The following is an 8,569-nucleotide window of genomic DNA, read 5'->3' on the forward strand; positions in this document are numbered from 1 at the left end:
GTGTAAGGTGGTATAACATGCGGGAAGGGGAACCTTACTTTCAGCAGGGTCAGATTCTGGCTGTGTAGAGTGCAAGGGGAATGTAGTGGTCTAGGTCAATGTACCAGCAGACTCATCTAGCAGTGGCTGGGGAATGGGCAGGATGAGGAGGAAACAGATATAGGGCCAAAGAATAAAGTAGGCTAAATGCAGTTCAAAATTGGTAACAGGACTAAACAGGCGGCATTGCTTTGTTGAGTGGAGTAGCAAACCCAGGAGCAGCAGACACTGTTTTAAGGGCCCAAACACACTAATAGGCCAAATGCAGTTTAATATTTGCTACTGTAGGCCAAAAGCCAGAAGGTAGAAGCTCAGCTTTATTCAGTTGAGGACAAACACCAGGGAGCAGCAAACAGAGGTATTAGGCCCCATCCAGCAATTAAAAAAAAAAAAAAGCTTAATCAGAGCCAGAAGGTAGAAGCTCAGCTTTATTCAGTTGAGGACAACACCAGGCAGGGGCAGACACCGTTAGTAGGCCCATAATCACCTATTTTTAAAAACACAGCACTTAAAGAGAGCCAGAAGGTGGAAGCTCAGCTTTGTTCAGTTGAGGACAACACCAGGGAGGGGCAGACACCGTTAGTAGGCCGGAACCACCAATTTTTTAAAAAAACAGCACTTAATGAGAGCCAGAAGGTAGAAGCTCAGCTTTATTCAGTTGAGGACAACACCAGACAGGGGCAGACACCGTTAGTAGGCCGGAACCAACAATCTTTTAAAAAACAGCACTTAATGAGAGCCAGAAGGTGGAAGCTCAGATTTATTCATTTGAGGACAACTTGAATTAGGGACTGCAGACAGACTTACCAGGCTGTCCCCTGTGTGGACCATGCATCCAATACATTAACCCATTGCGCCACAAAGGACACGTAACCTTCCGTGGCCATGCCTACCGCTCCATGTGTCTGTTGTCAGGTGTACCTTTGGACTCACAGATTGACAGAATGAAAGGACAATGTGGTCTTTAACATGCTGGTGGAGGGGTGGGATGGCTTTTCTCGCAAAAGAATTGTCAACTGGGTAGCTCATAGTGTGGTACAGCGTAGTCCATCATGGCTTTATTAATATTAAATAAAATAAAAAAATAGGCTCTATGCACTGTAAAATAGGTTCCAGGGGTACACGGGCAGCAGTGGTCAGGTCAGTGGAGGCCTAGTGGAAGGAGGGACCGCAGACAGGCTTCCAAGGCCTAACATAATAAAATGGGCTGACTGTAGGCATTTTATAATTGGTTCCAGGGGGACACGGGCAGCAGTGGTCTGGTCATTGGAGGCCTAGTGGAAGGAGGGACCGCAGACAGGCTTCGAAGGCCTAACATAATAAAATGGGCTGGCTGTAGGCACTTTATAATTGGTTCCAGGGGTACACGGGCAGCAGTGGTCTGGTCATTGGAGGCCTAGTGGAAGGAGGGACCGCAGACAGGCTTCCAAGGCCTAACATAATAAAATGGGCTGGCTGTAGGCACTTTATAATTGGTTCCAGGGGGACACGGGCAGCAGTGGTCAGGTCAGTGGAGGCCTAGTGGAAGGAGGGACCGCAGACAGGCTTCGAAGGCCTAACATAATAAAATGGGCTGGCTGTAGGCACTTTATAATTGGTTCCAGGGGTACATGGGCAGCAGTGGTCTGGTCAACGGAGGCCGATTGTAATGAGTGTCTGCCAGTTAGTAGTCCAAAACAACAAATAAATGTGAATGTCTCGCATTAAAACAAAACAAAAACACTAAAGGGTGCAATCATTAGGTTCAGGGGTGGGATCCTCTGCGTTGTTTCAGACCTACTAATTTAGCGCAAAGTATTTACTGTGGTAAATAGAGGACACTGCCCCTGACTATGTTAAGTACCATCATACATGTCAACACAATGGTATTGTCAGTGGCAGGTATGGAAGGATGTCAGCGCATAGACTAAACATTGGTGGAAGTGTGAGAGATAACTATGGAAGTGGTAGAGCAATGTTTGACCTGGGGGTGGGTGAACTCTCTTGTGGCCGGCGGTACAGGCCCATGGCCCCTCATGTTACAACAGTGTGTCTGACGTTGGGTGCGCACCACCACCGCCAGAGACACTTTATTGTACTATGAGGGACCCAGTAGCAATGCCGTCGACCAAAAGCGAGCACACCCACCTCTTCAGACAAACAGCAGTCTCACGGGTGCTTGCGCCAAGTCGCGATACCATGGCCCCGTGTGGGGAGTTTGGCCATTTAGGGAGGTGTAAACATGTCGTATGCTGGACAATCAGCTGCAGCAAATTAGACATTAGAAAAGTAATTCACAGTAGTCCACAGGCAAGAGCTTTTCATAGGAAAGCTAGGTGTCGGCCGGGCAAGGTGGGGCAAAAGATTTCGAAATCCAGTTGTGGTTCATTTTAATAAATGTTAGATCATCAACATTTTGGGTAGCCAGACGAGTCCTTTTTTCGGTTAATATTGAAACTGCAGCACTGAATACTCTTTCTGACAGGACACTAGCTGCCGGGCCAGGTGTCTAATTTTGATGCCCAGTAATCAAATGGGAATGACGGTTGAGGGAGAACATCGATAAGGGATGGAAAATAGTTAGTAACCATACTGGACAAATGTTGTCTCCTGTCACTTTCAATTGATGCAGCAGTACCTGTCCTGTCTGCGGTCATAGCAAAATCAGTCCACAACCTGGTCAGAAAACCCCTCTGTCCAACGCCACTTCTGACGTGTGCACCCCTAACACTCCTAGTCTGCTGGCCCCTGGAGCTCGTGTGAGAACGATCACGTGCGCTGTGTGCTGGGAATGCCTGAAGCAAACGGTCAACAAGAGTTGATTGTTTGGTTGCTAATATTAGTTCCAAGTTCTCATGTGGCATAATATTTTGCAATTTGCCTTTATAGCGTGGATCAAGGAGGCAGGCCAACCAGTAATCGTCATCGTTCATCATTTTCGTAATGCGTGTGTCCCTTTTTAGGATACGTAAGGCATAATCTGCCATGTGGGCCAAAGTTCCAGTTGACAAATCTCCGGTTGTGATTGGTTGAGGGTCAGTTTCAGGCAAATCTACGTCCCTTGTGACCCTCAAAAAACCAGAACCCGGCCTTGCCACGCAACCAATCTCCAGTGCCCCCGGGAAAGCTTCCTCATTAAAAATAAACTCATCCCCATCATCCTCCTCGTCCTCCACCTCCTCTTCGCCCGCTACCTCGTCCTGTACACTGCCCTGACCAGACAATGGCTGACTGTCATCAAGGCTTTCCTCTTCCCCTGGTGCAGACGCCTGATCCTTTATGTGCGTCAAACTTTGCATCAGCAGACACATTAGGGGGATGCTCATGCTTATTATGGCGTTGTCTGCACTAACCAGCCATGTGCATTCCTCAAAACACTGAAGGACTTGACACATGTCTTGTATCTTCGACCACTGCACACCAGACAACTCCATGTCTGCCATCCTACTGCCCGCCCGTGTATGTGTATCCTCCCACAAAAACATAACAGCCCGCCTCTGTTGGCACAGTCTCTGAAGCATGTGCAGTGTTGAGTTCCACCTTGTTGCAACGTCTATGATTAGGCGATGCTGGGGAAGGTTCAAAGACCGCTGATAGGTCTGCATACGGCTGGAGTGTACAGGCGAACGTCGGATATGTGAGCAAAGTCCACGCACTTTGAGGAGCAGGTCGGAGAACCCAGGATAAGTTTTCAATAAGCACTGCACCACCAGGTTTAAGGTGTGAGCCAGGCAAGGAATGTGTTTCAGTTGGGAAAGGGAGATGGCAGCCATGAAATTCCTTCCGTTATCACTCACTACCTTGCCTGCCTCAAGATCTACTGTGCCCAGCCACGACTGCGTTTCTTGTTGCAAGAACTCGGACAGAACTTCCGCGGTGTGTCTGTTGTCGCCCAAACACTTCATAGCCAATACAGCCTGCTGACACTTGCCAGTAGCTGGCCCATAATGGGACAACTGGTGTGCAACAGTGTCATCTGCCGATGGAGTGGTTGGCCAACTGCGGTCTGTGGAAGAGCTGTCGCTTCTGCAGGAGGACGAGGAGGAGGGGGTGCGAACGCCTACAGCCAACTGTTTCCTAGACCGTGGGCTAGGCACAACTGTCCCGAAATTGATGTCCCCTGTGGACCCTGCATCCACCACATTCACCCAGTGTGCCGTGATGGACACATAACTGTTGTGAACTATACTTTTTGGCTCCCTCTTGTGGTCACTAGTGATTTGGCACTTGGATTGTCTTTTACCAGGTTTGTGCTCACCTGCTTCGTTAGGCCTGGGGTGTTGCTATTTAAACTTCCTGGATTCTCAGTCCAGTGCCTGGCTTCGTTGTTATCAGTTCACTTCTGTTTGCTCCTGTCTTCAGGTCCTGGTTCTTTGCAAGATAAGCTAAGTCCTGCTTTCGTACTCTTGATCATTTGCATTGTTCATATTTTTTGTCCAGCTTGTACAATATGTGATTCCTGTTATTGCTGGAAGCTCTAGGGGGGCTGATATTCTCCCCCCACACCGTCAGTCGGTTTGGGGGTTCTTGGATATTCAGCGTGGATATTTTGCAGGGTTTTTTGCTGACCATATAAGTCTTCTTACTATATTCTGCTATTAGTCAGTGGGCCTCTCTTTGCTAAATCTAGTTCATTCTTACGTTTGTCCTTTCTTCTTAACTCACCGTTATTATCTGTTGGGGGCTTGTATTACTTTGGGGTCTTTTCTCTGGAGGCAAGAGAGGTCTTATTTTCCCTGATAGGGGTAGTTAGTTATCCGGCTGGCGCGAGACGTCTAGAATCAACGTAGGCACGTTCCCCGGCTGCTGTTAGTGTTTGCGCTAGGATCAGATATATGGTCAGCCTAGTTACTACTTCCCTATGAGCTGGTATTTATGTTTTGCAGACTGCTGTAATCTTTGAGGTCCCCTGCCATTGGGATCATAACACATAACGTCCCTGGCCATGCCTACTGGTCCATGCATCTGTAGTCAGGTGCACCTTTGTACTCACAGATTGCCTGAGTGCATGGACGATGCGCTGTTTAACATGCTGGTGCAGGGCTGGGATGGCTTTTCTGGAAAAAAAGTGTCGACTGGGTAGCTCGTATCGTGGTTCAGCGTACTCCATCAGGGCATTGAAAGCTTCGCTTTCAACTAAACGGTAGGGCATCATCTCTAACGAGATTAGTCTAGCTATGTGGGCGTTAAAACCCTGTGTACGCGGATGCGAGGATAAGTACTTCCTTTTTCTAATCAGAGTCTCATGTAGGGTGAGCTGGACTGGAGAGCTGGAGATCGTGGAACTTTCGGGTGTGCCGGTGGACATGGCAGACTGAGAGATGGTTGGAGACGGTATTGTTTCCGCCGGTGCCCTAGATGCAATATTTCCTCCTACAAAACTGGTGATTCCCTGACCCTGACTGCTTTTGGCTGGCAAAGAAACCTGCACAGATACTGCCGGTGGTGCGGAAAATGGTGGCCTTACAGTGACGGAAGGGATGTTGCGTTGCTGACTAGCTTCATTGGCCGAGGGTGCTACAACCTTAAGGGACGTTTGGTAGTTAGTCCAGGCTTGAAAATGCATGGTGGTTAAGTGTCTATGCATGCAACTAGTATTGAGACTTTTCAGATTCTGACCTCTGCTTAAGCTAGTTGAACATTTTTGACAGATGACTTTGCGCTGATCAATTGGATGTTGTTTAAAAAAATGCCAGACTGCACTCTTCCTAGCATCGGATCCCTTTTCAGGGATTGCAGACTGAGCTTTAACCGGATAGCCACGCTGTCCTCCAACAGGTTTTGGCTTTGACACGCGTTTTGGCCCAGATACGGGACCAGCAGATGGAACCTGTTGCGATGTTGATGCCTGCTGCGGCCCCTCCTCCACCTCCGCTTCTGAACTACTGCCGCCTGCACCCTGTTCCCCCAATGGCTGCCAATCGGGGTCAACAACTGGGTCATCTATTACCTCCTCTTCGAGCTCGTGTGCAACTTCGTCTGTGTCACCGTGTCGGTCGGTGGTATAGCGTTCGTGGCGGGGCAACATAGTCTCATCAGGGTCTGATTGTGGATCAGTACCCTGAGAGGGCAATGTTGTGGTCTGAGTCAAAGGAGCAGCATAGTACTCTGGCTGTGGCTGCGCATCAGTGCACTCCATGTCAGAATCTACTTGTAATGGGCATGGCCTGTTAAGTGTTTCACTTTCTAAGCCAGGGACGGTATGTGTAAAGAGCTCCATGGAGTAACCCGTTGTGTCGCCTGCTGCATCCTTCTCTCTTGTTGTTGTTTTTGCTGAAGAGGACAAGGAAGCGACTTGTCCCTGACCGTGAACATCCACAAGCGACGCGCTGTTTTTACATTTACCAGTTTCAGAAGAGGAGGCAAAAGAGCTAGAGGCTGAGTCTGCAAGGTAAGCCAAAACTTGCTGTTGCTGCTCCGGCTTTAAAAGCGGTTTTCCTACTCCCAGAAAAGAGAGCGTTCGAGGCCTTGTGTAGCCAGACAATGAACCTGGCTCCACAGCTCCAGACTTAGGTGGAATATTTTTATCCCCACGACCACCTGATGCTCCACTACCACTACCATCATTACCAGCTGACAATGAACGCCCACGGCCACGACCTCTTGCACAAGACTTCCTCATTGTTTTAAAAACTTAACCAAAGTAACTTTATTTGTTGCTGTCAAACAACTTACACGGTGAGCTATAACTTCAGTATGATTTCAATATCCCTTTACAGGTTGGTGAGACCACAAGAAATATCAGGCCCAATGTTACACACTCTGTTTTCTGTGGCACCAAATCACAGAGATGCCACACACGCAGGACTGTCACTCAAGCACAAATGTCAATATTAATCTCCCACCTATTTTATTTTTTATTTTTTTTCAGGGAGACTTTAGAAACCAAATAAGATAAAATGATTTTTTCAGGGACAATTTAGAAACCAAATAATAATAATAAAAAAAGGCTTTCTATGGCCCACTGAGTGAGAGATGGCACACACAGGAGTCAGGAGTGGCACACAAGCCTTGAGGCCAATATTTTTCTTCCACTGATTGATGTAGTGATTTTTTTTCAGGTAGATTTTATAACCCAAATCAAGCAAAAAAATTAATAGGCTTTCTATGGCCCACTGAGTGAGAGATGGCACACACAGGAGTCAGGAGTGGCACACAAGCCCTGAGGCCAATATTTTTCTCCCACTGATGTAGTGATTTTTTTTCAGGTAGATTTTAGAACCCAAATCAAGCAAAAAAAATAATAAGCTTTCTATGGCCCACTGAGTGAGAGATGGCACACCCAGGAGTCAAGACTGGCACACAAGCAGAAAGGGCAATATTAATCTCCCACTGTTTTAATTTTTTTTTTTTTTTCAGGGAGACTTTAGAAACCAAATAAGATAAAATGATTTTTTCAGGGACAATTTAGAAACCAAATAATAATAATAAAAAAAGGCTTTCTATGGCCCACTGAGTGAGAGATGGCACACACAGGAGTCAGGAGTGGCACACAAGCCCTGAGGCCAATATTTTTCTCCCACTGATTGATGTAGTGATTTTTTTTCAGGTAGATTTTAGAACCCAAATCAAGCAAAAAAATTAATAGGCTTTCTATGGCCCACTGAGTGAGAGATGGCACACACAGGAGTCAGGAGTGGCACACAAGCCCTGAGGCCAATATTTTTCTCCCACTGATTGATGTAGTGATTTTTTTCAGGTAGATTTTAGAACCCAAATCAAGCAAAAAAATTAATAGGCTTTCTATGGCCCACTGAGTGAGAGATGGCACACACAGGAGTCAGGAGTGGCACACAAGCCCTGAGGCCAATATTTTTCTCCCACTGATTGATGTAGTGATTTTTTTTCAGGTAAATTTTAGAACCCAAATCAAGCAAAAAAATTAATAGGCTTTCTATGGCCCACTGAGTGAGAGATGGCACACACAGGGATGGCACTCTAGCAGAAATGCCAATCTTAATCTCCCACAAAAAAAAAAAAAAAAACAGGGACTGTCCTACAATTACTATCTCCCTGCAGTAATCTCAGCCAGGTATGGCAGGCAGCAATAAGGAGTGGACTGATGCACAAATTAAATAAAAAGTGTGGACAAACAAAAAAGATAGCTGTGCAGAAAGGAAGGAACAAGAGGATTTGTGCTTTGAAAAAAGCAGTTGGTTTGCACAGTGGCGTACACACAGCAATGCAGCTATCAGGGAGCCTTCTAGGGCAGCCCAATGAGCTACAGCGCTGAGGGAAAAAAAAAAAAAGTAGCTTCCACTGTCCCTGCACACCGAAGGTGGTGTTGGACAGTGGAAATCGCTACAGCACAAGCGGTTTGGTGGTTAATGGACCCTGCCTATCACTATCCCTGCTTCTGACGAAGCGGCAGCAACCTCTCCCTAAGCTCAGATCAGCAGCAGTGAGATGGCGGTCGGCGGGAACGCCCCTTTATAGCCCCTGTGACGCCGCAGACAGCAAGCCAATCACTGCAATGCCCTTCTCTAAGATGGTGGGGACCAGGACCTATGTCATCACGCTGCCCACACTCTGTGTTCACCTTCATTGGCTG

Source organism: Ranitomeya variabilis, chromosome 5 (assembly GCF_051348905.1).
Source record: "Ranitomeya variabilis isolate aRanVar5 chromosome 5, aRanVar5.hap1, whole genome shotgun sequence".
NCBI classification, from domain to species: Eukaryota; Metazoa; Chordata; class Amphibia; order Anura; family Dendrobatidae; genus Ranitomeya; species Ranitomeya variabilis.